Raw genomic sequence first — 26,831 nt, 5'->3', positions numbered from 1 at the left:
CGATCCTCTGCGCTGGAACCTCGCCGCTTTGCCTTCCGCACCCCTGTTGCTGTGCTCTCCTCCGCGGCTCCGAAGCTCCCCCACTCCGCCACCCGCAGTCTCCGCCCACGAAGGGGCTTCCTAGTGTGTGGACACTTTTCCTCCTTTACAGCTCCCTCCCGCTGGTGCAGGAACCGTCCCTATCCTTTTGTCTCTGTTTATTTTTTTCTTTTGCCCTAACCAGATACGTGGGGGGTTCCTTGCCTTTTGGGAGGTCTGAGATCTTTTGCCAGCGTTCAGTAGGTGCTCCGTAGGAGTTGTTCCACACGTAGATGTATTTCTGGTGTATCTGTGGGGAGGAAGGTGATCTCCGCGTCTTACTCTTCTGCCATCTTCCCGGAAGTCTCCAAAAATTTCAATCTTATTAAATTTGTTAAGACTTGTTTTGTGACTTAGCATGTGATCTACCCTGGAAATGTTGCTTGTGCACTTGAGAAGAATCTGTATTCTGCTGATAGTGGGATATTGTTATACGTCTAGGTGACTCTTGTCTATAGTGTGGTTCAAGACTAGGTACTCTTGTCTATAGTGTGGTTCAAGTCTTCTGGTTCGTTACTGATCTTCTTTCCACATGAGCTGTCCATTATTGTAATTGGGGTATTAAAGTCTGTCACTATTATTATATTGTTATTTCTCCCTTCAAATCTGTTAGAGCACCATGTTCTGATGTTGGGTGCTCATTCATTTATGCATTCATTCACAACTTAACACAGTGGTATTTGTGATGCAGGGCAGGATAGGTACAGAGTGAAAATGATTTATCACAGCTCAGCTGCAAGTATAATGTGCTAAATTCAAGTTGCCAGATCAGACTGACCAGGTTCCTAAACCCAGGCTCATTGGAATATGCAAGTTCTTGTTCCTTTTCTCTCTGGTGTCTGTTACAATGGGTTATATCATCAATAATGGCTGTGTGGGATATATTTCTGTAGTGTTCTAGACTGCAATATCAGTTGTGAAAAATAAAAATTATTTTATTGCCTTCTTCTCCATGCAAACTTGTATTTGGGATGGTGAAATATGTTCCAGAAACTTCACAAATCTTGACAAGACCTCTCCAATGGTCACAAAGTCTAATTATCTCCCAAAGTGCCATGTTATAAGGCAGCTATTGGTCTTTGGTCCAGAGGGTTTATTTCTGAGGCTTCATTGGCTCCATCCACACTTTCGCAGTAGGACAAGCAGCTTTAAGGTGCATATACACTTATATAACTGTCATATCATTCTGTTGAATTGAACCTTTTGTCATTATGTAATTATCTTCTTTGTCTCTTGTGACAGTTATGACTCAAAATCTATATTGTCTGATATAAGTCTAGCCAGCCCGACTCTTATTGTTACCGTTTGCATGGAATAGCTTTTTCTATCCCTTTCAGCCAATGTATGTCATTAAACCAAAAGTGGGTCTCTTGTAGACAGCATATAATTGGGAGTTGTGTTTTTTTTTTTTTTAAATCCATTGAGTCACTCTGTCTCTTGATTGGTGATTTTAATCCATTTGCATTTAAAGTAATTATTAATAGTTACTGGTAGATTGATAGTTATTATTGACTTACTATTGCCTTCTTGTTAATTGCTTTTTTTAATCTGTTTTGTAGTTCTTTCGCTTCTCTCATCTCTGTCTTCCTTTGTGAGTTTAATTTTATGTAGTGGATGTGCTTTGATTCTTTTATCTTTAACTTTTCTTATTGAGTTTCAAAATACCAGGTTCCATGCTCTTGCTGAAATACATTTAGTATGTACTTTTCAGGTTTTTTGCATTTTCTGTTCCTTTTGACTGTTGAAATTCTTTTCCCTGAGATACACATCTCTTGCTCCTTTTATTTCAGATTTCTGTTCAAATGTCACCTTACTAGAGAGATATTCCCTGACCACCCTATTATCACCGTTATTCTCTCTATTTTTATTTGCCTTTGTTCTCCATGGAAGCTAGCACAACTTGTCGTGTTACATGTTTATGTATTGCTTTCTCTGTCTTCTAGAATGTATGCTTCATAATAGTGTGACCTTTTGTTAACCACTATACCCCCAGTGCCAGAATAGTAACTGACATGTTGGAGGTTCTCTAATACTTGTTAATTGAATGACTGAATGACTAAATTATGTAAATTCAACTTGCAGGACACTGTGGAGAACTGTGGATTCTGTGTTAAGGAATTTAGTCTCTATTTGGTATGTGTATCACTTAGCTACTGCAACAAAATAAAGGTCATAATCAAACCATAAGCTTCTATTTCTCATGCACCTGATGATCAGTGGATGATGGTTAGCTGATTTATGCTGTGCTCAGTGGGATGATTATACTGGTTTCCCTTGAGCTCACTTCTCATATCTGTAGTCAGCTTGGGTCTGAAGCTGATCCTGGGCTGCACTCAGCTTGGGTTGGTGCTGCTCCACTTTTTTTTCTTTCTGGGACCAGCAATCAGCCTGGAAATTTTCTTCTCAGGGTGATAACAGACCCCCAAAAGAGCAAGACCACCTATGCCAGTAGTTTTTCATCCTCTGCTTGCATCAGGTCTGCTAACATCCCATTGGCCAAAGCAAATTACATAGCTAAACTCCAAATTGAAGGGCAAGGGAGGTTACTCTGCCCACAGAAGAAAGGGTAAGGTTTAAATCAAATCTACCACACTAGGCACTGTTACTTTATGGTTTTCAGCAGTTTCATGCTCCTTTACAGATTGTCATATAACATTTAAATTTTTCCAGTATTGAGATACATTATTTGGAGCCAACATTGAAGTAGAATTAGTGACAATTAACCATTGTGCAGTCTGTCAATAAAAGAAATATTTTAAAACACACTTACGATGTTTTATGTATGTCCTAATTACAATATGCCCAGTAAGTAGGTCAGTAACTTGGGGTGTTCAGAGATAGTTTGTCTTATACACAATTTATTTCCAAGTTTTTATCTTAGAAAAAACTAAGTACTCCCTCTGCTCCCATCCAATTTCCCCTTTGTAGGAATTTAATTTATAAGACTGTTGACTTTAATTACAGATGGAAGCATGAAACTGTTCTATCAAAATGTAATTGACTGTCAAAATAGTATAGCTTTGAGATTTCCTTATTTTCCTCTCCAATCTAAAAAGAGTAGACTCTGGAGATTAGAGTTAATGATGCTGATGGTGTACTGATTGCTGGATTATTTGTTTTCTTTCTTCTTGCATTTGGGACTAACTTCATTATTTTAAAGACACCTGCATTTCTTTAGCAAATGTTTAATTCCAATCAGGGAAATTAGCCATCACATATGTGGGTAATATAATATTACAGTATGTTCCCAAAGATGACAAGATAACAATAGTGTGTGTGTGTGTGTGTGTGTGTGTGTGTTTAGGAGGAGGAGCAACAGGGAACAATTTTAGTATTGGGCACATACCCAGGAGTTGGGACATTTGTCACTAGCAGGGTTGAGGTGAACAGAATCCCATGATGAGGGTAGGGAATGTTAAGGGGTTGAGGGTTATATTCTAGAAGATCATTTGCTCATAAATCTGGCCATCCAATAAATCTTTAATGATGGCTAAAATTCTTACCAGATTTTATGAACTGGAGCCTGAATAGAGTCAATTACTGACAGGTAAGTCTTTTCATATTATGAACAGTGATCTCTATTGCCCTTGTCCCAGTCAGACCTCACCACCTTAACAGTGCCCAAGAAGGGCTCTGTGCTTCTTATACTAAAATAAAACAGATCTACTTGTCTTATTTTTGTATCTGTTTAATGTTTTATAACATTCTCACTTCAACATCTGCCCCCAACTCTTCACATTGCCAATTTTCTGCAAACGATCTGGTAATTTCCCAATTGGTTTTGTTAGACACATAGGATCAAAGTAATTAAGTGATTTTCAAGTCAATAGTAGCATGCACAACCCAACAAGGGTATCCCAAGATGGGTAAAATGAAGCATGTATATTTTCTTAACTCAATATTTCATTAAAACAATAATTAAAAGAGTCTTTATTTAAAAAGCTTAATAAAATAACTAGTATACAGTTCTGACTTATTTGTTGGCATAAACACGGTTTTTTACTTAATCCCCAGTTAATTCCAACCAAACTTCGCTAGACAGTTTTGTATGAAAAATGTTGAGATGGAACTAGGTACATTTTGGAGATTCCATCACCCCATACCTGTGACATTTCACATAATGCCTCTGTAAAGACGTATTCTGACACATTTTCGTTAGCACATTATATAGGTTGCTTATTAAAGTGGTGGAAATTACGGTTGGATGAACTCTGTGAGGATGGGTAAATGACTATGTAAGAATGAGTTAATCAGATATCTTTGTTAAATGTTTTTCTAAGTGTGGGATGTCTTGGCAGGTAATTTGGCTTTCTCTGATTTGCAGCTGTCACCATTGCTATATGTGATTTATGTGTCTGCCTGGACAGATTTGAAACCTGACACTAATGCCGATTAATGGTTTAAAGATACTAAATTATTGATAATTTCAGAAGTGTCCCTGGAATTGGATCTAAGTGACTGGTTTCCAACTTACAGCTCCATGTCATGGTGATACTGTGAAGGCAAAAATTTCTTTGCAAGGAGTTTTGAGTTAAGCTTCATGTCCTGTGTGATAAAAATGCAACTAATGATGCTATAAATTTTCTCTAGTAGAACAAATTCCAGTCTCTGCTTTGGTAGAAATATTCTTACATAAAATGAATTTTGTTTGTAGTTATCATGTCTCACTTTTACCTATAACTGCTTTATGAAGGGGAGTACCATTTTTTCTTCATAGCTGCATCATGTTTTGCCAGTGATGTGGAATGTTAGACTTATATGGATCATTTGATATCACTTAGCCTAATATTTCTCCAAACCACCCCAATGTCAGATGAGGGAGAATACACACATCCTGGAGCATGAGGGTAGAGCATAAAACAAATAATTGAGGTCACAAGATTTTGAATATTTATTCATAATATACCCATGTCCAATGAACCAAGATTTCAACTCAGCTGAGCTACCTTGTCTCCATGAACTAAATGAAATTAGCCAAGGATCCTCATCCCATATCCTGTAGGAATTCTAATGTCTTTCTCAAGATACCTGGAAATTCCTAAGAGCTTATGTTCTCTTGAACACCTGTTTCTCTGATTTTCTGCTTCCACTACATTTTCAGTCTTGCTGAAGTCATCATCTTATCTATTCTTTTCTCCCTGACCCTGGCAGGTAGAACCTTCCTTCATTTCCTCATAAAGCAACTCATCCAAGGCATATGTAGAAATACCAGACATAAGTAAAAATATTTGAGTGGCAAAGGTTTTACATCATAGCTACATATATGTTAAAAGTAAATGTTGGCCATCCTTGTTCTTATATATGCCTTTGTTGCCCTTGTTGCCAGCATCTTCTCACTAGCCAACATTTATAAGTGAGCCCCTCCCCTGTCATTATGTGGCTTATCCCATCACTCACTCCGCCCACCCCATGCTTCATTCTTTTGCGTTTCTCCATAGATTCCTGCTAATTTGTTTAGAATGGTTTAGCTCTTTCTTTGCCTAGCTCCAGAAAATTCAGGCTGTTTAGGGACCTCTTTATAATGAAACATTTCTGTTAAGGTGGTTTCTTGAACAAGATTATTTTATTCAATAGATGGATCCCATAAAGAGTTTCCTCCTTTTTTCCCCTTCCATGCTATATTGATATTAATTCCTTAAACATTTAGTACATTTTTTGTGAGTTTCAGTTTTATTTGGGAACCTTACTGAGGACTATAGGCTGGGAGACAGCCTCTCAGATAATGCTGAGAAACTGCTCCCCTCTGGTACATTTTCTGCTTTAATAACATGTGACCATTTTCAACTTATAATTTTGTGCTTAGCCCTACCTACCTTAACAATTCAGATTGAGAAGAATGGGTCTGTCACCTGGCATATGAGGGTAGTTCTGTCTCAGCCTCTCTCCTATTACAAGTGAGAAACGAAATCCAGTGACACCAAGTGATCTGCCCAATGTCCCAAACTGAGAACACTTAACAGGGAATAAAAAATTTTCTCTCATAGTTCAAGATAGAGTAAGTTCCTCATTACTAGTGAATTTATGTCACACAAGCACATCTCTACTTTCCAACAGGTGTTCCTTCAATGGGCTTAATTTTTGAAGGAAAATGTATTCTAATAAAAATCCATGTTAAATCTCCAATGACATAGGTTTTTCTTTCGTTTGTACCTGCATTGACACGTTTGTGATTTCTTTTGGGGAATATTACCTCCAGATAATTTTAGAATTATTCTAAGTATGTGCCATCATGTGAGAAGATTTTTCTGTCTGTCAGATTCTGTCTGAGTATTTTTGTGTTTTGTGACTGATGGTGAGTCACCTGATTATCAAAGAGCAGCAAGACCTTGAAGAACTGAGAACAAGGTTTCTATTTTGATTCTTTCCCCCACAGATTTTTTTTCTTTCAAGCTTTGGGTCCTGTTAATTTGTGGGATTGTCCACACATACTCTTGTGAGTACAGATACTCATCAAATCAACACACATTTTGTGAATTTCTACTATGTGTTTTGAACTCTGCAAATTTTAATTGGATTAAAAAAATAAATACCTTGGTCCTTATTCTCAAAATATTTTTATAACATATTTGGGAAGAGGAAACATAGATATTTGTGAAAGTAAGTAATAACGTAAGATTTAAGTAAACTTTTGAGAAAATGATAGAAGAAATATGATAAAGCTGAATATGACACATTAGCAAAAGTAAAGGTATATAGACAAACAATGTCTGTGCTCGTTTCAGTCCATCTGCTGAAAGCTATGGACTCCCTCTAAAAGAAATGTATATAAACATACACCAGAATTTCCTTACTCTTTCCCAGGGTTCAGTACCTTAGTGAAGCCCATCCATGAGGGATGTGGACCTCAGGTGAAGAAACTCTAGGATAAACTGCAAGTAATATTGATAATTTAAAGGCATGGATGACCAATTCCAGAGACACTCATCCATGGAGACTTCTAGGAGGAACTGGAGGTGCATCTTGAAAAATGAGCAGAGGGACAGAGGCGAGGCTGGGCAGGGAGCCTTCCAGGCTGGGAAAACCATGAGTAAAATACCAAAGGCAGGGCATTAAAAAGTATAATTTGGCAATTGTTAAAACAGGTTGGAGTGAAAGAGAAGTAGTAGGACACTAGGGGAAAAGGCTAGAAATGTTGGCTTGTTTTGGGTTGCAGATGACCATGAATAATGGTCCAAAGACAAATTATTTTCATTTATTGCAAAAGTAATTGATCTATATTTCTGTTTTTCTGCCAGTACCATACTGTCTTGATTACTGTAACTTTGTAGTATAGTAATATGTGCTCACTCTAAGAAATTCAAGTCATACCCAAGTATAAGAAATAGAAAATTAAAATTCTTTTCTTCTCATCACATAGAATCATGAGTTTTCCGCTAAACATGCTGGTTTTTAATCTGCTTTTCCATTTAACAACTTAGCATTGTATGCATTATGGCTACCATTCCATGCCAGAAGATAAATACCAATTCTGTCATTTAATTTTCTCGGCATGGTTTTTATATGGGTGTACCATAATTTGTTTCACCAATTTTCCTATTGATTGGGTTTTCTTACTGATTTCACTAGTATATATGTTATTGCAAAATGCATCCTTATTCAGATACTTTGGGACACCTCATTTATGATATCTTCAGGGAAAATTCCTAACAGTGCTAGATCAAAGCACATACTGCTACACACAAAACGTTTGTGCCCCTCCCAAATTTGTATGTTGAAATCCTGACCCTCGATGTGGTGGTATTAGGAGGTATAGGGCCTTTGGGAGATGATTAGTTTATGAGAGTGGAACGCTCATGAATGGGATTAGTGCCCTTATAAAACAGATTTGAGAGAGCTCCCTCACCCCTTCTGCTATGTGAAGATGCAGTGAGAAGATAGCCATCTATGAACCAGGAAGTAGACTCTCACCAGACACTGAGTCTTCCCTGCCTTCAGAGCTGTGAGAAATGTTTGTTGTTTAAGTCACCAAGTGTATGTTATTTTTGTTATAGCAGCATGAATGGACTAAACACACCCATCAAGGGGTATAAGAATTTCTATCTCCTCATGCTTTCAATTTCATTTTTGATCTCTTAGTAACATCCTTTCTTGTTTGGGAGCACAATTAAAGTTACATTGTCATAAAAAATAACTGTACAATCCTTTCTTTTGACAGAGCGACAGAGGGAGAGAGGAGTAAGGCATTTGTGCTCATCTCCCTTCCTGTCCTGTTAAGAGTGAGGGACCACAGCATATCTTTAAAAATGGTGAAACTGATGATAATGAGGAAGATTATTCTGTATGGAAGAAGCACATGAGACCAAGGTAAGAGCCTGCCCTGAGGCTATTACACTGGTTTAGTGATAAGTGGATGAGAACTGTGATGAAAGCAGTTGCAGAAGAAATGAAAGAGATGGACTGAATTAGAAAAGGGGAAAGAGAACCTGGGCCAAAAAGTAAGGCACTGGATGTGTAGGTCTGTAAGAAAACCCATTCTTCTCTTCACAGTTGAGGAATCCTGACTCCCCCATTTTGCTAATAACACACAGACCTGATTGGAAGCAATGATCCCGCAAGGATCATCCAATTACACCATAGCCGGACCACCTCTAGCCTGCTGGAAACACTTAAGTAGGGCCACCCAAGCAGCAGCCCTAAAGACACAGCTTTCCTAATATGGGACAGAGGAGATTCATAGTACTTGGCTTAAAAAGGCTTACCCAAGTGCCTCTCTCGCAAATGTAGATCCCTTATTGAATAGGGCTCCTGTTTGGTAGAAAACCTTTTTTTACTTGGTACTTAAATTTGCTCTCTTAGCCTGTATATTAAAATTTACCACAGTTCAGTATTTCTTAGAGAGTAGTTTGGCTTTCATGCTCACTGTGATTTCCCTCGTGTGTCCACCCATGGGCACACATGGCGGTTAGCTCTGTGAGAGCTGTGACATGAGACATTATTTGCACAATGTGTCAACTTGACTTCATTAGTTTCCTCCTGTGCCTCCTCCTTGCTGGCTAGACCAGTTGTGGTGTTTACCTGGCTAACTTCACTTTCCATTCTTGATGTCCTTTCTATGAGTTTGTTTGGTTTTTTATTTTGTAAAAATGCACTCTCTTTCTAGGAAATCAGCGCCTTCCTGCCACTTCCCTCTTCCATCCACTGTAATTCAGGAAAGGCTGACGTGTTAGTACCTCCCTGTAAAGTGCAGTCCATCTTATATTTCCCAGGTTTATCTGCAACATGAATCTTATCTCACATTGTGGTTTAAGACAGGGGTCAACAAATTTTTTCTGTAAAAGGCCAGATGGTAAACATTTTAGGCTTTTCAAGACACCTATGGGCTCTGTCGTATATTTTTTTGTGTTTTACTTGGCTTAAAAACACCCTGTAGCAATATAAAAACCATTCTTAGTTCACAGGCCATATTAAAAAGGGCTGTCGATTCGGAGCACAGCCATATATTTCTGACTCCTGGTCTAAGAGGCTACATTGTGAGAATGAAAATTTTCCACCTAGAGCAAGATTTGCATAGGAGATATCAAAGCTGTGTTTCAATACAATTTTTCTAAGCATCTAAAGATGTTAAAGAATCATGAAGTTTGAATGACCTTAGTCCATGAGATCCTTATTGGACCCAAATGAAAACTCATTTCTGATCAATGAACAGTAGGATTTGTTTTAACCAGTTGTGTACAGATGTGAGGACTCATTCCATGCTCTATCCGGAGTGCTAGTTTTCAAACCTACATTCCTTGAAATTCCTGAATTCCCTCACACCTTACCACCAAAGTGAATTTTGACATTATTGTATGTTCTATTGCCTGACAAGTTAATAAACTCCATTTTCCCTCTTTGATAGTCTTTTAGTCTTTAATTCTCTCTATAAAAATTCAGACATAAGTCAGCAGGTGGAAAAGTTCTTTTGGGTGTTAGGTAAGGAGGGATTTTCCTATGGATCCCGAAATTATGTTTATGGCGAGAATAACATTTGGGCAGCTTGGGGAAAATAGGAGTGAATCAGATAAGGGCATCTTGTTTGTGTGCAAAGAGTGATGGGATACTGTTAAGTCTTTTTTTTATTTTTAAACAAAATGAAACAAATACCTTGTCAGGAAAATGTGTGCAAGTCTTTGAAATTGGTAAAAATGATTACTGAGTGTACTGTAAATAAGTTGTAGAAAACTGATAATGATGCAAATGTTGCTTGTTTGTAAAAATGCAAATGAATTGTGTCCAGACAAATACAATTGATCACTGCCGAGTGGATATTAATGAATTTTGCATCTATGTGTTAGTTCGTGTGCTTACATTCCTGATTGCCCGCACAGGTTCTTTAAGAGATCTTTAAGATCTCCTTTGGACCTGTTGTAACATCTTTCTGGTTCTCTCACTAATTAATGAGTTAAACAAAATATTTGCCATGTGATCATTAAAATGCATATGACATTCGTGATTATTAGGAAATTGTCTTTTAACAATCCTAACATACCACAGTTTTTTCATTATAACGTATACATGGATATTATTTGTGGCATACACACACGGTTATATTTATAGAGCATGTTTTAAATCAATGTTTTATCTTGTTCAGTGTATCTATAAACAATGAATTATTTGACTTAATTATGTATATAATTTAAGCCAAGAGAAACTGGGCTCTACTTGGCTGGGTGGTTTGTATGTAACAGTCTTTCTGCCTGAAAAGATCTGATTACAAAAATTAACTCTTCACTTCCTTTTACCCATGTTTCTGTGTCTATCTGTGATGTAACAAATATTAAATGGGTCATGTCCAAGCTGATTTGAGGTTATGGCTCATGATTGAATGTGTGGTAACCAATTCGATCAAACTTGTAACAATGAGGAGAGCCTAAAATTCCAAATCCACCCACCATTGTCCTTTTTCTTCCTTTTTGTCATCATTATGACAAGACTCTAATGAAGTTAATGGTATGATAGAGATTATTAATATGATTTTTTTTTTGCTCTATATTACAGATTGTTAAAGTAGAAGAAATGTTTCCTTTTAATCTGGAAATATGTATATTCTGCTTATCTAAAAATTGATAAAAATATGTTAGATACAATGTTTGCTTAGTCTCCAGACAATCTCATTTGCTGAGTGGGAGTCAGTTCAAATTGTAAAGCACCCAAGAGGGTGGCAAATTCAGAGCTTGCTTTTTCCTTTGTAAGGTTGTTGGGCTCTAGTATTGTCTGGTATATTACTTTCAAACTCAGCACCTCTGACCTGAAGGCTATCTTAGGTTTTAATTCACACTTTTTTTTATAGAAGCTTTGCCACTAATAGAATGGCATCATCCTCAGAGAGGTGAAAAAGACTTTTAGGGAAATCCAGAATTCGCCTGCCATCAGAATCTTTTTTTTTTTTTTTTTTTTTGCGGTACGCGGGCCTCTCACTGTTGTGGCCTCTCCTGTTGCGGAGCACAGGCTCCGCACGCGCAGGCCCAGCGGCCATGGCTCACAGGCCCAGCCGCTCTGCGGCATGTGGGATCCTCCCAGACTGGGGCATGAACCCGCGTCCCCTGCATCGGCAGGCGGACTCCAAACCACTGTGCCACCAGGGAAGCCCAGAATCTTTTGTTTTTTAACTGCAATGTTGTCCTTGAAATTTCTGCTGTTTAAGATGGAAGGATGCTGATAAGGTTAAAACATTTATGTCTTACTGTATTTGGCAAGGTGATTTGTAAATGCCTTGGATACTTAATTCAATTTCATTCAGTGACTATTTCCTAATTTCCTCTCCTGTGTCAAGTGTTGTGCTAGGTATTTGGAAAAGCAGGATAGATAGATATAGATTCTCTACCAAGAGAGCACAATGTGTAATAGAAGAAGACAAATGAGAGATAAAATGGTGAGAGTACAGGGTGCCATGTGTAATGATGGAGTTATGTACAATGTATGCAGTCAGCATACAGGAGGGAATGATTAGCACTGTGGAGTACAGCATGAAGTCAGCGTATAATGAATATTGTAGGCTAGAAATTGGGAAGGAGATTAATCCAAATGCATATATTTTTATAATTTGGTGAATGCTAGGTAAAACTCTCTCTTTATACAAATACACACAAATAAATAGCAAATGATGTCTCAAGAAGGTCATAGTCTGTTAAAGAAAGCAAAAAAGTGAATGTGGAATTATAATGTATCATGGAAAGTGGTGCATTAAAGATATAAATCAAAACCTGTAGGAACATGAGAGGCAATGGTTAGGACTGGGGAAGATGAGGATCAGAGAAGGCTTCTGATAGGGAAGCTTAAGGATTATGGGAGGAGACAAGGAGAGTTAAGAGGGGCTGGATAATTGTTCTCTGTAGAGACCAGTTTATGTAAAGGCCCAGAGGCCTGACAGACAGAGTCTAGCACAGTAGGGGAATGTGTCCTGAGTGCAAGCAGTGGGAGAGATGAGGTAAGATTCAGTGCTGGACAAGCAGGTAGAGGGTCAATAGGAAGGACCTTGTGTGTTGTGTACAGGTATGGTTGCAAATATATATTCTATCATCTATCTATCTATCTATCTATCTATCTATCTATCTATCTATCTGTAGTAGGAGGAATCTCTGAAGTGTTTAAAACGGGAAGAGCATCATCAAATTTGCCTTTATAAAATATCCCTCTGAACACAATGTGGAGAAGGATCAGAGCAAACTAAGATTAGAGGCAAAGAGACCAAACAGAGTTGCCTTTAGGAATCTGGATGGGAAATGAATATGGCCTCAACTCAGGCAGGGCAATGAGTACAGACAAAAGGATAGAGTCAAGAGATGTTAAGAAAGTAGAATCAGGCTTAGTGGTATGAGAATGACTCAGAAGGAGGTGTGCAGGATTGCACCCATATTTCTGGCTTGCAGTTGGTGGTGCCGTTCCTAAATGGAAATGATGGAGAGTGATGGCAGAGGAGTAGGGATGGGGGCAGTCCAGCAGGAAAGATTTATTTAGTTTGGGGCATATTAATGGCAAAGACGCTTGTATGATCTGTATAGATATAAATAGGGCAGGTGGAAAATTTTAGTCCAGGACTGAAAACAGATATGAGCCCAAAACACCTACTGGGGACCTTTCAGTATAGAGTTGTGGTCAAAGAACTGGTTGAAGTCAATGGAAAAAGTGAATAAAATCGGACCAGAAATGGATCCCAACAAATCTGAGTATATAAGGGATGAGATGGGGGTGGGGGAAGGGAGGAAGAAGAGCAGAAAGAATATCAAGAATGAGTAGCCTTGAGGCTGGAGTAAAACCAGGGAAAGATGGCATCTCACCAATCAAGTAGAGGTTCCAAATAATTGAACGAAGTATGGCCAATATTAGTGAGTGCTGCAGAGAGGCCAAGGGGAAGTAAAAGGAAAAAATAATGCCCCCAAACTACAATAGCTACTTGACTGAAGCAAAAAATATGTTGGGATTAAAGGCAGAAGGTAGTGGGCTATGGAGCGAAGAAGAAATGAGGGTGGGACTATGCATTATTTTTTCAAGACATGTATCTCTTTGTGTTTTAAACACTTTTTAATTTTTTATACAATTTTTAAAGGTTACACTCTATGTACAGTTATTACAAAATATGGGCTATATTTCCCATGTTGTACAACGCATCCCTGAGCCTTTCTTACACTCAATAATTTGTACCTCCAACTTCACCACCCCTACATTTCCCCTCCCCCTAACCCCACTGGTAACCACTAGTTTGTTCTCTATATCTGTGAGTCTGCCTCTTTTTTTGGTTACGTTCACCAGTTTGTTGTATTTGTTTAGATGCCACATATAAGTGATATCATACAGTATTTGTCTTTCTCAGTCTGACTTATTTCACTTAGCGTAATGCCCTCCAAGTCCATCCATGTTACTGCAAATGGCATTATTTTGTTCTTCTTAATGGCTGAGTAGTATTCCCTTGCATATATGTACCACATCTTCTTTATCCATTCATCTGTCAATGGACACTTAGGTTGCTTCCGTACCAAGACATGTATCTCTAAGGGAAAGTCAGAGAATTGGAGGAATGAAAAGATGCAAAGTCCATGAGAGTAGAGACACCATTGGCCTTGCTAACTGCTGTAAACTTCTTGAACAGTGCCTGGCATGTAGTAGCCATTCATTGAATTCATTCATTGAATGAATTCATGAACAAGATAGGAAAGACTTGAGGAAGTCTATGTATCAATGGGGAAAAAAAAGACTCAGTGTAGGGGATGGCTTCCACCAAGGAAGAGCAAACTTAGAGAGAGCTGGCTGGCAGGAGGCAAGACTCTGAGACTGAGCATGGAACATGCACCTTGGAAATGAGGTCTCTCCTTTCCCAGACCTGTATGCATAAGATGGTCAATAATGTTAAGAGAATCTCAGTGCAATTCCACCAGGAAGTTGGGGGAAGTGGATACCTCTTCAAATTCCTAGATTTTGTGGTTACAAAACCAGCATGTCTTAACCCAAAATGCCCCTTAAAAATGACACAAATAATTCAGGTAAATATGTGTGTAATTGAGGTGAAAATGCTGAATTATTTGAAATAATAACCTCTATTGTGTATGTGATGTGCTGAGAACTAGTTTACATTGACAAAATGCTTTGCCAGTCTCAGAGTTAATCTTGCTGACTACTTTTAATACTTCTCTGAGGTAAGGTAGCTCCTCTGTTAACCCTAACTGAAAGAGTCTGTCTCACCAGGAAAGACACTCAATGAGACACAGAGAGAATCCAATTCAGACCTTGCAGCCGCCAAATCCAAGTCCCTCTCCAAAAGCTACCCCTTTCTTTTCTGTAGATGAAGAAATACAAAGAATGATTTAGCACAGAACTTATGGCTGAGGATTAGGCAGCCAGAGTATAGCTATTATGTAATTTATAGCATCATATTTTCTAAAACGGACACTTGAACTACTCCAGCTGTCTTGAGAAGTTTTTGTTTTTGTTTTTTAAATACCACATAGTAACCTTCTTTATTTTCACTGAAATGATGAAAACTATGCCTTTAAGATCATTAAGCCACAAGTGTTACTTTCTTTTCAATATGTTTTAGATGGAAAATTAATTTTTATACTCTATTTCAGCATTTTTTTCTATAAAGAGCATAGTGATTTTGTTAATTATGCTACACAATGTCTGCCATTGTTCAGGGAAATGGTACTCAGATTCAAACCTTCTGTAACAGTGACTTTAAAGTCTTATAAAGACCTATTTGACAAATAAATTCACTGCTTTAAATCTATTTGAAGAACTAAACAAAGATGTGAATATGAAATTAACAGAAGTGCTTGCTGCTGCATTGCACCATTATTTATGGCATTAAAACTTAGAAATAAGGTGTAAACATCAAAGAAATTTGTCAAAGTTATGGTGTACATATATGTATATATACATATATATATATACATACTATAGTTTTATGGTATTTATACTATATAACCATAGTTTTTCATTACATATAGATAACAAAAAACTATACAGCTTTCTAAAGTACTTTTAAGGACTTGAAAAATGACTATGAAAAATGGCAAGTGAAAAAATGGCAAGCCAGATTCCACAGACAGAATATTATATATCTGTACATAAATTGCATTGTAATTTAAACCTCACAAGATCAATGAAACATAAATATTTTATTCCAGTTCTTTAAAAGAAAAGCAGTGGAGAAGCTTGTTTGAATTCTCACAAAACGTAAGTGTTATGGGGTGGATTGGAGAAGGAGGGCTGTATTTTTTTTTTTTTATTATTGAGGTATAGTTGCGTTACAATGTTGCATTAGTGACATAAATACACTACCATGTGTAAACCAGATAGTTAGTGGGAACCTGCTGTATAGTGCAGGGAGCTCAGCTCAGTGCTCTGAGGTGACCTAGATGGGTGGGATGGAGGTCCAAGAGGAAGGGGATATATGTATACATATAGCTGATTCACTTCATTGTACAGCAGAGAAGTTATTATTATTTTTTTTATTTTTTATTTTTGGACGCGTAGACTCAGCGGCCATGGCTCACGGGCCCAGCCGCTCCGCGGCATGTGGGATCCTCCCGAACCAGGGCACGAACTCGTGTCCCCTGCATCGGCAGGCGGACTCTCAACCACTGTGCCACCAGGGAAGCCCGAGAAGTTTTTTTTAAATGAGTTGTTTTAAAAGCACTAGTAGGTTAAGAAAGCTGTCCCTGCCTAGTTCCCATACCACCTCTAAGCATGTATGTAAAATGTGAAACAGAATTTGTTTCACATGTTGAAACAGAATTTTGTATGCAAACGTGGGTCTAATCTAAGTCTCTCCAAGACTGACTTTGAATATGCAAGGCAGCTCCCAAGGAAGTTGCTGTTCCTGACTACACATGAGCTATTTTGGGGGGATTAGGATGCTTGCAAGAAGCAGAAACTCTGCACTACCTAGGCTGGTGGAATATGAATTTTACCATGCCTGAGACCACATTTGTATTTGCAGTGGGGCTTGGAGAAGTTAGCTAACACTACCGCTTTGTGTAAAATCTAAGATTTCTCCTGTGACAGGTCAGGTTGTACTCATGATGCCTGGCCCCATAACGTAAGATGATGACAAGGTAATCAGATGCTTAATTTTATCCCCTGTATAAGCCTCCCACAAGTTTTCCTGAGATGTAATTGACATATGACATTGTATAATTTTAAGATACACATCATGATTTAATATATATATATATCAAAATGATCACCAGTATCATTAATATTCACCCCTCACATAGTTACAAATTTTTTTCATGTGATAATAAATTTTAAGATCTACTACTTTCTAATATACAATATAGTTTCAAATATATTATTTTCAAATATACCATTGTTAACTAGAGTCACCATGTTGTACATTACATCTCCTGGAATTATTTATCTTATGGCTGGAATTTTGTGCCTTTGGACCCCCTTCACCATTTCCTCTACTCCCCAGTGCCACCCTCCAGCAAGCACCCATCTGTTCTCTGTTTCTATGAGTCTGGATTTTTTGACATTCCCACATGTAAGTGAGATCATACAGTATTAGTCTTCCTCTGACATTTCATTTAGCATACTGCTCTCACATTTTATCCATTTTCTTTTTCTGTTCATTCATTCATTCATTCATTCATAGACACTTAGGTTGTTTCCATGTCTTGGCTATTGGAAATAATGCCACAGTGAACATGGGGTGTAGGTATATTTTGGGGACAGTGATTTTGTTTCCTTCAGATATATACTCAGAAGTGAGATTACTGGATCATATGGTAGTTCTATTATTAATTTACTGAGGAACTGCCATACTATTTTCCATAATGGCTGTACCAGTTGACATTCCCACCAACAGTGTACAAGGGTTTCCTTTTTGCCACATTCTTATTAGCACTTGTAATCTCTTTCTGATGACAGCCATTCTAATGGGTGTGAAACGATATCTCATTGTGGTTTTGATTTGCAGTTCCCTGATGATTAGTGATGTTGAGAACATTTTCATGTTGGCCGTTTGAATATTTTCCTTGGAAAAATGTCTGTTGAGGTATTTTGCACATTTTTTAATTGGATTTTTTTTTTTTGGCCATTGAGTTGTACGAGTTCTTTGCATACTTTTACTATTAGCTCCTCATCAGATATGTGCTTTGCAAATATTTTCTCACATTCTCTAAGTTTCTTTTTCATTTGTTGGTCATTTCTTTTGCTGTTGCCCTGTAAGCCTATGACTTTTCTCCCTTTTTTTCTTTTGCTTTAAACTGGTAGGTGATCAGACAAGTGAGGTGAGGTGAGTCATGGAAGGGCAGGTTTGAATTCTGTGTTGTATTTTTTTGAAACTTGATATTGTGTTCATCATAGATTTTTTGCATCAATTTTGATTTGTAAAATATTGCATTATCATATTTTTCTTTAGAACTCCTTTTCTTTTTTTTATAATTATTTCTGAGATATACATTTTAAAGTAATAAATAGAATTATGACTTATAACATTATACCAGAATATATAAGATTTTTAGAAATATCACGTAATGTCTGAAACATTTATATTAACATATTTCCATACAAATAACCCAAACAAAGTTTAGTATTAGTTGGGTTTTTTTTGTTTGTTTGTTTTTTTATACTGCAGTTTCTTATTAGTCATCAGTTTTATACACATCAGTGTATACATGTCAATCCCAATCGCCCAATTCAGCACACCACCATCCCCACCCCGCCACAGTTTTCCCCCGTTGGTGTCCATACGTTTGTTCTCTACATCTGTGTCTCAATTTCTGCACTGCAAATCAGTTCATCTGTACCATTTTTCTAGGTTCCACATACATGCATTAATATACGATATTTGTTTTTCTCTTTCTGACTTACTTCACTCTGTATGACAGTCTCTAGATCCATCCACGTCTCAATGAATGGCTCAATTTTGTTCCTTTTTATGGTTGAGTAATATTCCATTGTATATATGTACCACATCTTCTTTATCCATTCATCTGTCTATGGGCATTTAGGTTGCTTCCATGACCTGGCTATTGTAAAGAGTGCTGCAATGAACATTGGGGTGCATGTGTCTTTTTGAATTATGGTTTTCTCTGGATATATGGCCAGTAGTGGGATTGCTGGATCATATGGTAATTCTATTTTTAGTTTTGTAAGGAACCTCCATACTGTTCTCCATAGTGGCTGTATCAATTTACATTCCCTCCAACAGTGCAGGAGGGTTGGTTCCCTTTTCTACACACCCTCTCCAGCATTTGTTGTTTGTACATTTCCTGATGATGCCCATTCTAACTGGTGTTAGGTGATAACTCATTGTAGTTTTGATTTGCATTTCTCTAATAATTAGTGATGTTGAGCAGATTTTCATGTGCTCCTTGGCCATCTGTATGTCTTCTTTGGAGAAACGTCTATTTAGGTATTCTGCCCATTTTTGGATTGGGTTGTTTTTTTCTTTAATATTGAGCTGCACATGCTGTTTATATATTTTGGAGATTAATCCTTTGTCCATTGATTCGTTTTGCAAATATTTTCTCCCATTCTAAGGGTTGTCTTTTCGTCTTGTTTATGGCTTCCTTTGTTGTGCAAAAGCTTTGAAGATTCATTAGGTCCCATTTGTTTATTTTTGTTTTTATTTCCATTACTCTAGGAGGTGGATCAAAACAGATCTTCCTGTGATTTATGTCAAAGAGTGTTCTTCCTATGTTTTCCTCTAAGAGCTTTATAGTGTCCGGTTGTACATTTAGGTCTTGAATCCATTTTGAGTTTATTTTTGAGTATGGTGTTAGGGAGTGTTCTAATTTCGTTCTTTTACATGTAGGTGTCCAGTTTTCCCAGCACCACTTATTGAAGAGACTGTCCTTTCTCCATTGTATATCTTTGCCTCCTTTGTCATAGATTAGTTGACCATAGGTGCGGGGGTTAATCTCTGGGCTTTCAATCTTGTTACATTGATCTATGTTTCTGTTTTTGTGCCAGTACCATATTGTCTTGATTACTGTAGCTTTGTAGTATAGTCTGAAGTCAGGAGTCTTATTCCTCCAGCTACGTTTTTTTCCCTCAAGACTGCTTTGGCTATTCGGGGTCTTTTTTGTCTCCATACAAATTTTAAGATGATTTGTTTTAGTTCCGTAAAAAATGCCATTGGTAATTTGATAGGGATTGCATTGAATCTGTAGATTGCTTTGGGTAGTATAGTCATTTTCACAATATTGATTCTTCCAATCCAAGAACGTGGTATATCTCTCCATCTGTTGGTATCATCTTTAATTTCTTTCAACAGTGTCTTATAGTTTTCTGCATACATGTCTTTTGTCTCCCTAGGTAGGTTTATTCCTAGGTATTTTATTCTTTTTGTTGCAATGGTAAATAGGAGTGTTTCCATAATTTCTCTTTCAGATTTTTCATCATTAGTGTATAGAGATTGCAAGAGATTTCTGTGCATTAATTTTGTATCCTGTAACTATACCAAATTCATTGATTAGGTCTAGTAGTTTTCTGGTGGCATTTTTAGTATTCTCTTGTATACTATCATGTCATCACAAAACAGAGACAGTTTTACTTCTTCATTTCAATTTTGTATTCCTTTTATTTCTTTTTCTTCTCAGATTGCTGTGGATAGGACTTCCAAAACAATGTTGAATAATAGTGGTGAGAGTGGACATCCTTGTCTCATTCCTGATCTTAGAGGAAATGCTTTAAATTTTTCACCATTGAGAATGATGTTTGCTGTGGGTTTGTCATATATGGCCTTTATTATGTTGACTTAGGTTCCCTCTATGCCCACTTTCTGGAGAGTTTTTATCATAAATGGGTGTTGAATTTTGTCAAAGGTTTTTTCTGCATGTATTGAGATGATCATATGGTTTTTATTCTTCAATTTGTTAATATGGTGTATCACATTGATTGAATAGTGTATATTGAGGAATCGTTGCATCCCTGGGATAAATCCCACTTGATCATGGTGTATGATCCTTTTAGTGTGTTTTTGGATTCTGTTTGCTAGTATTTCGTTGAGGATTTTTGCATCTATATTCATCAGTGATATTGGTCTATAATTTTCCTTTTTTGTAGTATCTTTGTCTGGTTTTGGTATCAAGGTGGTGGTGGCCTCATGGAATTAGTTTGGGAGTGTTCCTTCCTCTGCAATTTTTTGGAAGAGTTTGAGAAGGATGGGTGTTAGCTCTTCACTAAATGTTTGATAGAATTCACCTGTGAAGCCATCTGGTGTTGGAGTTTTGTTTCTTGGAAGATTTTAAATCATAGTTTCAATTTCATTACTTGTGATTGGTCTGTTCATATTTTCTATTTCTTCCTGGTTCAGTCTTGGAAGGTAATACCTTTCTAAGAATTTTCCATTCCTTCCAGATTGTCCATTTTATTGGCATAGAGTTTCTTGTAGTAGTCTCTTAGGATGCTTTGTATTTCTGCGGTGTCTGTTTTAACTTCTCCTTTTTCATTTCTAACTTTATTGATTTGAGTCCTCTCCCTCTGTTTCTTGATGAGTCTGGCTAATGGTTTATCAATTTTGTTTCTCTTCTCAAAGAACCAGCTTTTAGTTTTATTGATCTTTGCTATTGTTTTCTTTGTTTCTATTTCATTTATTTCTGCTCTGATCTTTATGATTTCTTTCCTTCTGCTAACTTTGGGTTTTGTTTGTTCTTCTTTCTCTAGTTCCTCTAGGTGTAAGGTTAGATTGTTTACTTGAAATTTTTCTTGTTTCTTGAGGTAGGCTTGTATTGCTATAAACTTCCCTCTTAGAATTGCTTTTGCTGCATCCCATAGGTTTTGGATCATCGTGTTTTCAGTGTCATTTGTCTCTAGGTATTTTTTGATTTCCTCTTTGATTTCTTCAGTGATCTCTTGGTTATTTACTAACGTACTGTTTAGCCTCCATGTGTTTGTGTTTTTTATGTTTTTTTTCCTGTAATTCATTTCTAATCTCATAGTGTTGTGGTCAGAAAAGATGCTTGATGTGATTTCTGTTTTCTTAAATTTACTGAGGCTTGATTTGTGACCCAAGATGTGATCTATCCTGGAGAATGTTCCATGCGCACTTGAGAAGAAAGTGTAATCTGCTGTTTTTGGATGGAATGTCCTATAAATATCAATTAAATTTATCTGGTCCATTGTGTCATTTAAAGCTTCTGTTTCCTTATTTAATTTCATTTTGGATGATCTGTCCATTGGTGTAAATGAGGTGTCAAAGTCCCTCGCTATTATTGTGTTACTGTTGATTTCCTCTTTTGTAGCTGTTAGCAGTTGCCTTATGTATTGAGGTGCTCCTATTTTGGGTGCATATATATTTATAATTGTTATATCTTCTAGGATTGATCCCTTGATCATTATGTAGTGTCTTTTCTTGTCTCTTGTAACATTCTTTATTTTAAAGTCTATTTTATCTGATATGAGTATAGCTACTCCAGCTTTCTTTTGATTTCCATTTGCATGGAATATCTTATTCCATCCCCTCAATTTCAGTCTGTATGTGTCCCTAGGTCTGAAATGGGTCTCTTGTAGACAGCATATATATAGGTCTTGTTTTTGTATCCATTCAGCAAGCTTGTGTCCTTTGGTTGGAGCATTTAATCCATTCACGTTTAAGGTAATTATCGATATGTATGTTCCTGTGATCATTTTCTTAATAGTTTAGGGTTTGTTTTTGTAGGTCTTTTTCTTCTCTTGTGTTTCCCACTTAGAGAAGTTCCTTTAGCATTTGTTGTAGAGCTGGTTTGATGGTGCTGAATTCTCTTAGGTTTTGCTTGTCTATAAAGCTTTTGATTTCTCCATCGAATCTGAATGAGATCCTTGCCAGGTAGAATAATCTTGGTTGTATGTCCTTCTCTTTCATCACTTTAACTATATCATGCCACTCCCTTCTGGCTTGTAGAGTTTCTTTTGAGAAATCAGCTGTTAACATTATGGGAGTTCCCTTGTCTGTTATTTGTCATTTTTCCCTTGCTGCTTTAATTTTTTTCTTTGTATTTAATTTTTGATAGTTTAATTACTATGTGTCTTGGTGTGTTTCTCTTTGGGTTTATCCTTTATGGGACTTGCTGTGCTTCCTGGACTTGGGTCGCTATTTCCTTTCCCATGTTAGGGAAGTTTTCGACTATAATCTCTTCAAATATTTTCTCTGGTCCTTTCTCTCTCTCTTCTCCTTCTGGGACCCCTATAATGCAAATGTTGTTGCATTTAATGTTGTCCCAGAGGCCTCTTAGGCTGTCTTCATTTCTTTTCATTCTTTTTCCTTTATTCTCTTCCGCAGCAGTGAATTCCACCATTCTGTCTTCCAGGTCACTTATCTGTTCTTCCGCGTCAGTTATTCTGCTATTGGTTCCTTCTAGTTTAGTTTTCATTTCAGTTATTGTATTGTTCATCTCTGTTTGTTTGTTCTTTAATTCTTCTAGGTCTTTGTTAAACATTTCTTGCATCTTCTCGATCTTTGCCTCCATTTTTTTTTTCTGAGGTCCTGGATGATCTTCACTATCATTATTCTGAATATTTTTCTGGAATGTTGCCTATCTCCACTTCATTTAGTTGTTTTTCTGGGGTTTTATCTTTTTCCTTCATCTGACGTAGCTCTCTGCCTTTTCATCTTGTCTATTTTTCTGTGAATGTGGTTTATTTTCCACAGGCTTCAGGATTGTAGTTCTTCTTGCTTCTGCTGTCTGCCCTCTGGTGGATGAGGCTATCTAAGAGGCTTGATGGGGGGACTAGTGGTGGGTAGAGCTGACTGTTGCTCTGGTGGTTAGAGCTCAGTAAAACTTTAATTCACTTGACTGTTGATGGGTGGGGCTGAGTTCCCTCCCTGTTGGTTGTTTGGCCTGAGGCAACTCAACACTGGAGCCTACATGTTCTCTTTCTTGGGGCTAATGACAGACTCTGGGAGGGCTCATGCCAAGAAGTATTTCACAGAATTTCTGCTGCCAGTGCCCTTGTCCCATGGTTAGCCCCCACCCCTACCACCCGCCTCTTCAGGAAACCATCCAACACTAGCAGGTAAGTCTGGTTCAGTCTCCCCTGGGGTCACTGCTCCTTCCCCTGGGTCCTGATGCACACACTACTTTGTGTGTGCTCTCCAAGAGTGGAGTCTCTGTTTCCCCCAGTCCTGTTGAAGTCCTGCAATCAATTCCCACTATGCTTCAAAGTCTGATTCTCTAGGAATTCCTCCTCCCATTGCCGGACCTCCAGGTTGGGAAGCCTGATGTGGGGTTCAGAACCTTCACTCCAATTGGTGGACTTCTGTGGTATAAGTGTTCTCCAGTCTGTGAGTCACCCACCCACTCATTATGGGATTTGATTTTACTGTGATTGTGCCTCTCCTACTGTCTCATTTTGGCTTTACCTCTGTCTATGGATGTGGGGTATCTTTTTTGGTGAGTTCCAGTGCCTCCCATCGATGATTGTCCGCAGCTAGTTGTGATTCTGGTGTTCTCACAAGAGGGAGTGAGAGCACGTCCTTCTGCTCTGCCATCTTGGTTCCTCTCCCTAGAACTCCTTTTCTTAAACTTTGTGCCATAGTGAAGTTCCTTACTCTCCTCACCCTATTCCCTGCCCTATAACCCAGAATGTATTTATTAGAACTTTATTTTCCCCTCTACAATAGTTTTTTTTTGGCTGGTGATATGAACTTTGAACTACTACGTGGCCAGTCCACATTGGGACAAGAGCCAGATGGCAAATTGTTGTGCTCCAAGATAAATGTTACTTTTGGAAGTTTTCAGATGCTATTTGAACCTAAGTCTGATGACTTGATATGAGTCGATCAAACTGGAAACTTTTGGTAAACATTAAAGTTAGAACATTATAAAGATTGCTCTTTCATGTGTGTTTTGAAGAAGCTCTGAGAGTAATTCCAAAGAAATAATTTAAAATATTTTGAGCACAGGAAGCCACTAAATAATAGATCATCTTTAAAGCTGGTTCTCTGAAGATCCATTTAAGTGATTAATGTTGAGATATGTTTGTTCAAAATGCCTCATTATTTAGTTTTGTGCTATATATTTTTGAAGAAGTAAATTTACATTTGTGTAATTCACATTATTCTGATGAAAAACATTATCCCTTAAACAAATGAATCTTTGTTGTATTGAAACTCACATCAGAAGTATGTGTTTCTTAGAGGATAATATCTGACACATAGATTTTTTTCTAATTGTTATTCCCTTTATTAAAAAAAAGCAATATTCTACAAAGATTGTCTTAGATCATTGCATTATGGCCACATGCCTTCATATTCTTGACATATCTGATTTGCACCCATCTATTATTAATTTTCATGTTGTAACAATTTTTGACTGAATGAAGTGGAACATTGTTGTGACATTTATTTCTAGAACACTAACCATTGCAGTCTTGCTTGGTTTTACTGGTGTCTTCTACAAATTACATTTGTTACTCAGTCACAGCTATACACAATAGTACCAATCAGAATTATGTTCTCATTTCTCTTGGGAAAGTTACCTAGGTGTGGGATTACTGGGTGATATGGTAACTGATTGTTTATTAAAAACTGTACCTAATGTTTTTCAAAATGATTATACCAGTTTTCATTTCTTCCAGAAATGTATGAGAGTGCTAGTGGCTCTGGATGCTTTCCAGACTTCTTTTTTTTGGTCATTGTAGTAGGTGTGGAGGGTTACCGGTTAGCTCATGACTTTAATTTTTTTTTTTTTTTTTTGCGGTACGTGGACCTCTCACTGTTGTGGCCTCTCCCGTTGTGGAGCACAGGCTCTGGACGCACAGGCTCAGCGGCTATGGCTCACAGGCCCAGCCGCTCCGCGGCATGTGGGATCTTCCCGGACTGGAGCACGAACCCGCGTCCCCTGCATCGGCAGGCAGACTCTCAATCACTGCGCCACCAGGGAAGCCCCATGACTTTAATTTTTATTTCCCTAGCCATAGAGATGCAAACTTTTGTTATTCAAGAAAACTGACTGAGTTGAATATTGAACTAAACGATATTTTAAAATTTTCAACATGATTCTTCTAAGATTAATGAACACATCATAAATAAAGTAATGTATATCAGTTATTATCAGGAAAATAACTTTTGTTTGTACTTTATAGGTAGAGGCACTACTTAAGGAGATGTTAGTTTTCTTAATTTGTTGAAGTCAGTTCTGTAATGCAAAATTTCAGACCATAGTAGGTATTTATTTGGATGGTGAGTTTGTTTTTTAAAAATAGTAAGTCAGACTGATAAAAATCTACTGACTGTATTTCATTATAAGTAGTAATTTACATGCAATATTATGGACTGCAAATATTACTTTTGTACTAGTGTACATAAAAAGTAATTGTAGAATTAATTATTGACTATTATTTTTCTTTTAGTCGTCACAACTATTCCTTTGTGATTCTAAGTGTGCTTGACTTGAAGTGTATACTGACTGCCTAGAAATTTAGCTCTTCTCATACTTTGAAACACTTTGACTAAATGGTAAGTGCTTTTGAAAATACTCTTCTGTGCATGTTCTGATGGCTTGGGACTAGTAGGAAGTTATGTGCTTATGTCAAGTGCAGGTCTGCTGTACCATTACCAACTATTTTGATAAATGATGCAATTTATTGTACTCCCCTGATTTTTTATAGCACTATACTGCCATGTAGAGTACTTGAGCTATTTTCTTTTTCCTGATGGAAAAATTGACACTTTAGAGTGGATATACATAAAATGGAAGAGGCTTTGATATATAATTCTTTATATATTATTGATATATAATTTTTGATAATTCTGACTCCTTAAAATTATTTTTGCTTCAATTCTAGAGATAGATAAGGTGAATAAATTTTTTCTTAAATATGTACATATTACCATAATTTATCCATTTCATTTGCTTATGTAGACTATAGCCCCACCTGCTCCAAGTAGATAATTAATTAATTAGTTAATTAATTTATTTATGGCTGCATTTGGTCTTTGTTGCTGTGCACGGGCTTTCTCTAGTTGAGTTGAGCAGTGGCTACTCATTGTGGTGGCTTCTCTTGTTGTGGAGCATGGACTATAGGCCTGTGGTCTTCAGTAGTTGTGGCTGGTGGGCTCTAGAGTGCAGGCTCAGTAGTTATGGCGCACAGGCTTAGTTGCTCCACGACTTGTGGGATCTTCCCAGACCAGGGCTTGAACCCATGTCCCCTTCATTGGCAGGCGGATTTTTAACCACTGTGTCACCAGGGAAGTCCCTCCAAGTAGATAATTTTAAGGAATTCCAATAACTTCCTATTCCAATAAATTTATGGTGACAATAAATTCATTATTTTATTATATTTTATTTTTATCTTATGAGATAGTGATGGTCTTCTACTAAAGTGCTACTCAGTGTATGGCTCATAGA

At 37.3% G+C, this 26,831-nt stretch overlaps 1 long non-coding RNA gene across 1 annotated transcript; it reads left to right on the top strand.

The window, feature by feature from the left end:
- The first annotated feature begins 8,296 nt into the window (after positions 1-8,296).
- Positions 8,297-25,908, top strand: LOC141278442 (uncharacterized). The gene is made up of 3 exons (XR_012331194.1): positions 8,297-8,382; positions 15,678-15,726; positions 25,834-25,908. It is a non-coding gene; the product is annotated as an uncharacterized lncRNA (long non-coding RNA).
- The last annotated feature ends 923 nt before the right edge of the window (positions 25,909-26,831 follow it).

This window comes from Tursiops truncatus, chromosome 4 (assembly GCF_011762595.2).
Source record: "Tursiops truncatus isolate mTurTru1 chromosome 4, mTurTru1.mat.Y, whole genome shotgun sequence".
Taxonomy (NCBI): Eukaryota; Metazoa; Chordata; class Mammalia; order Artiodactyla; family Delphinidae; genus Tursiops; species Tursiops truncatus.
Note: the sequence above shows the minus strand (reverse complement) of the source record. Positions and strands in the feature narration are given on the sequence as shown.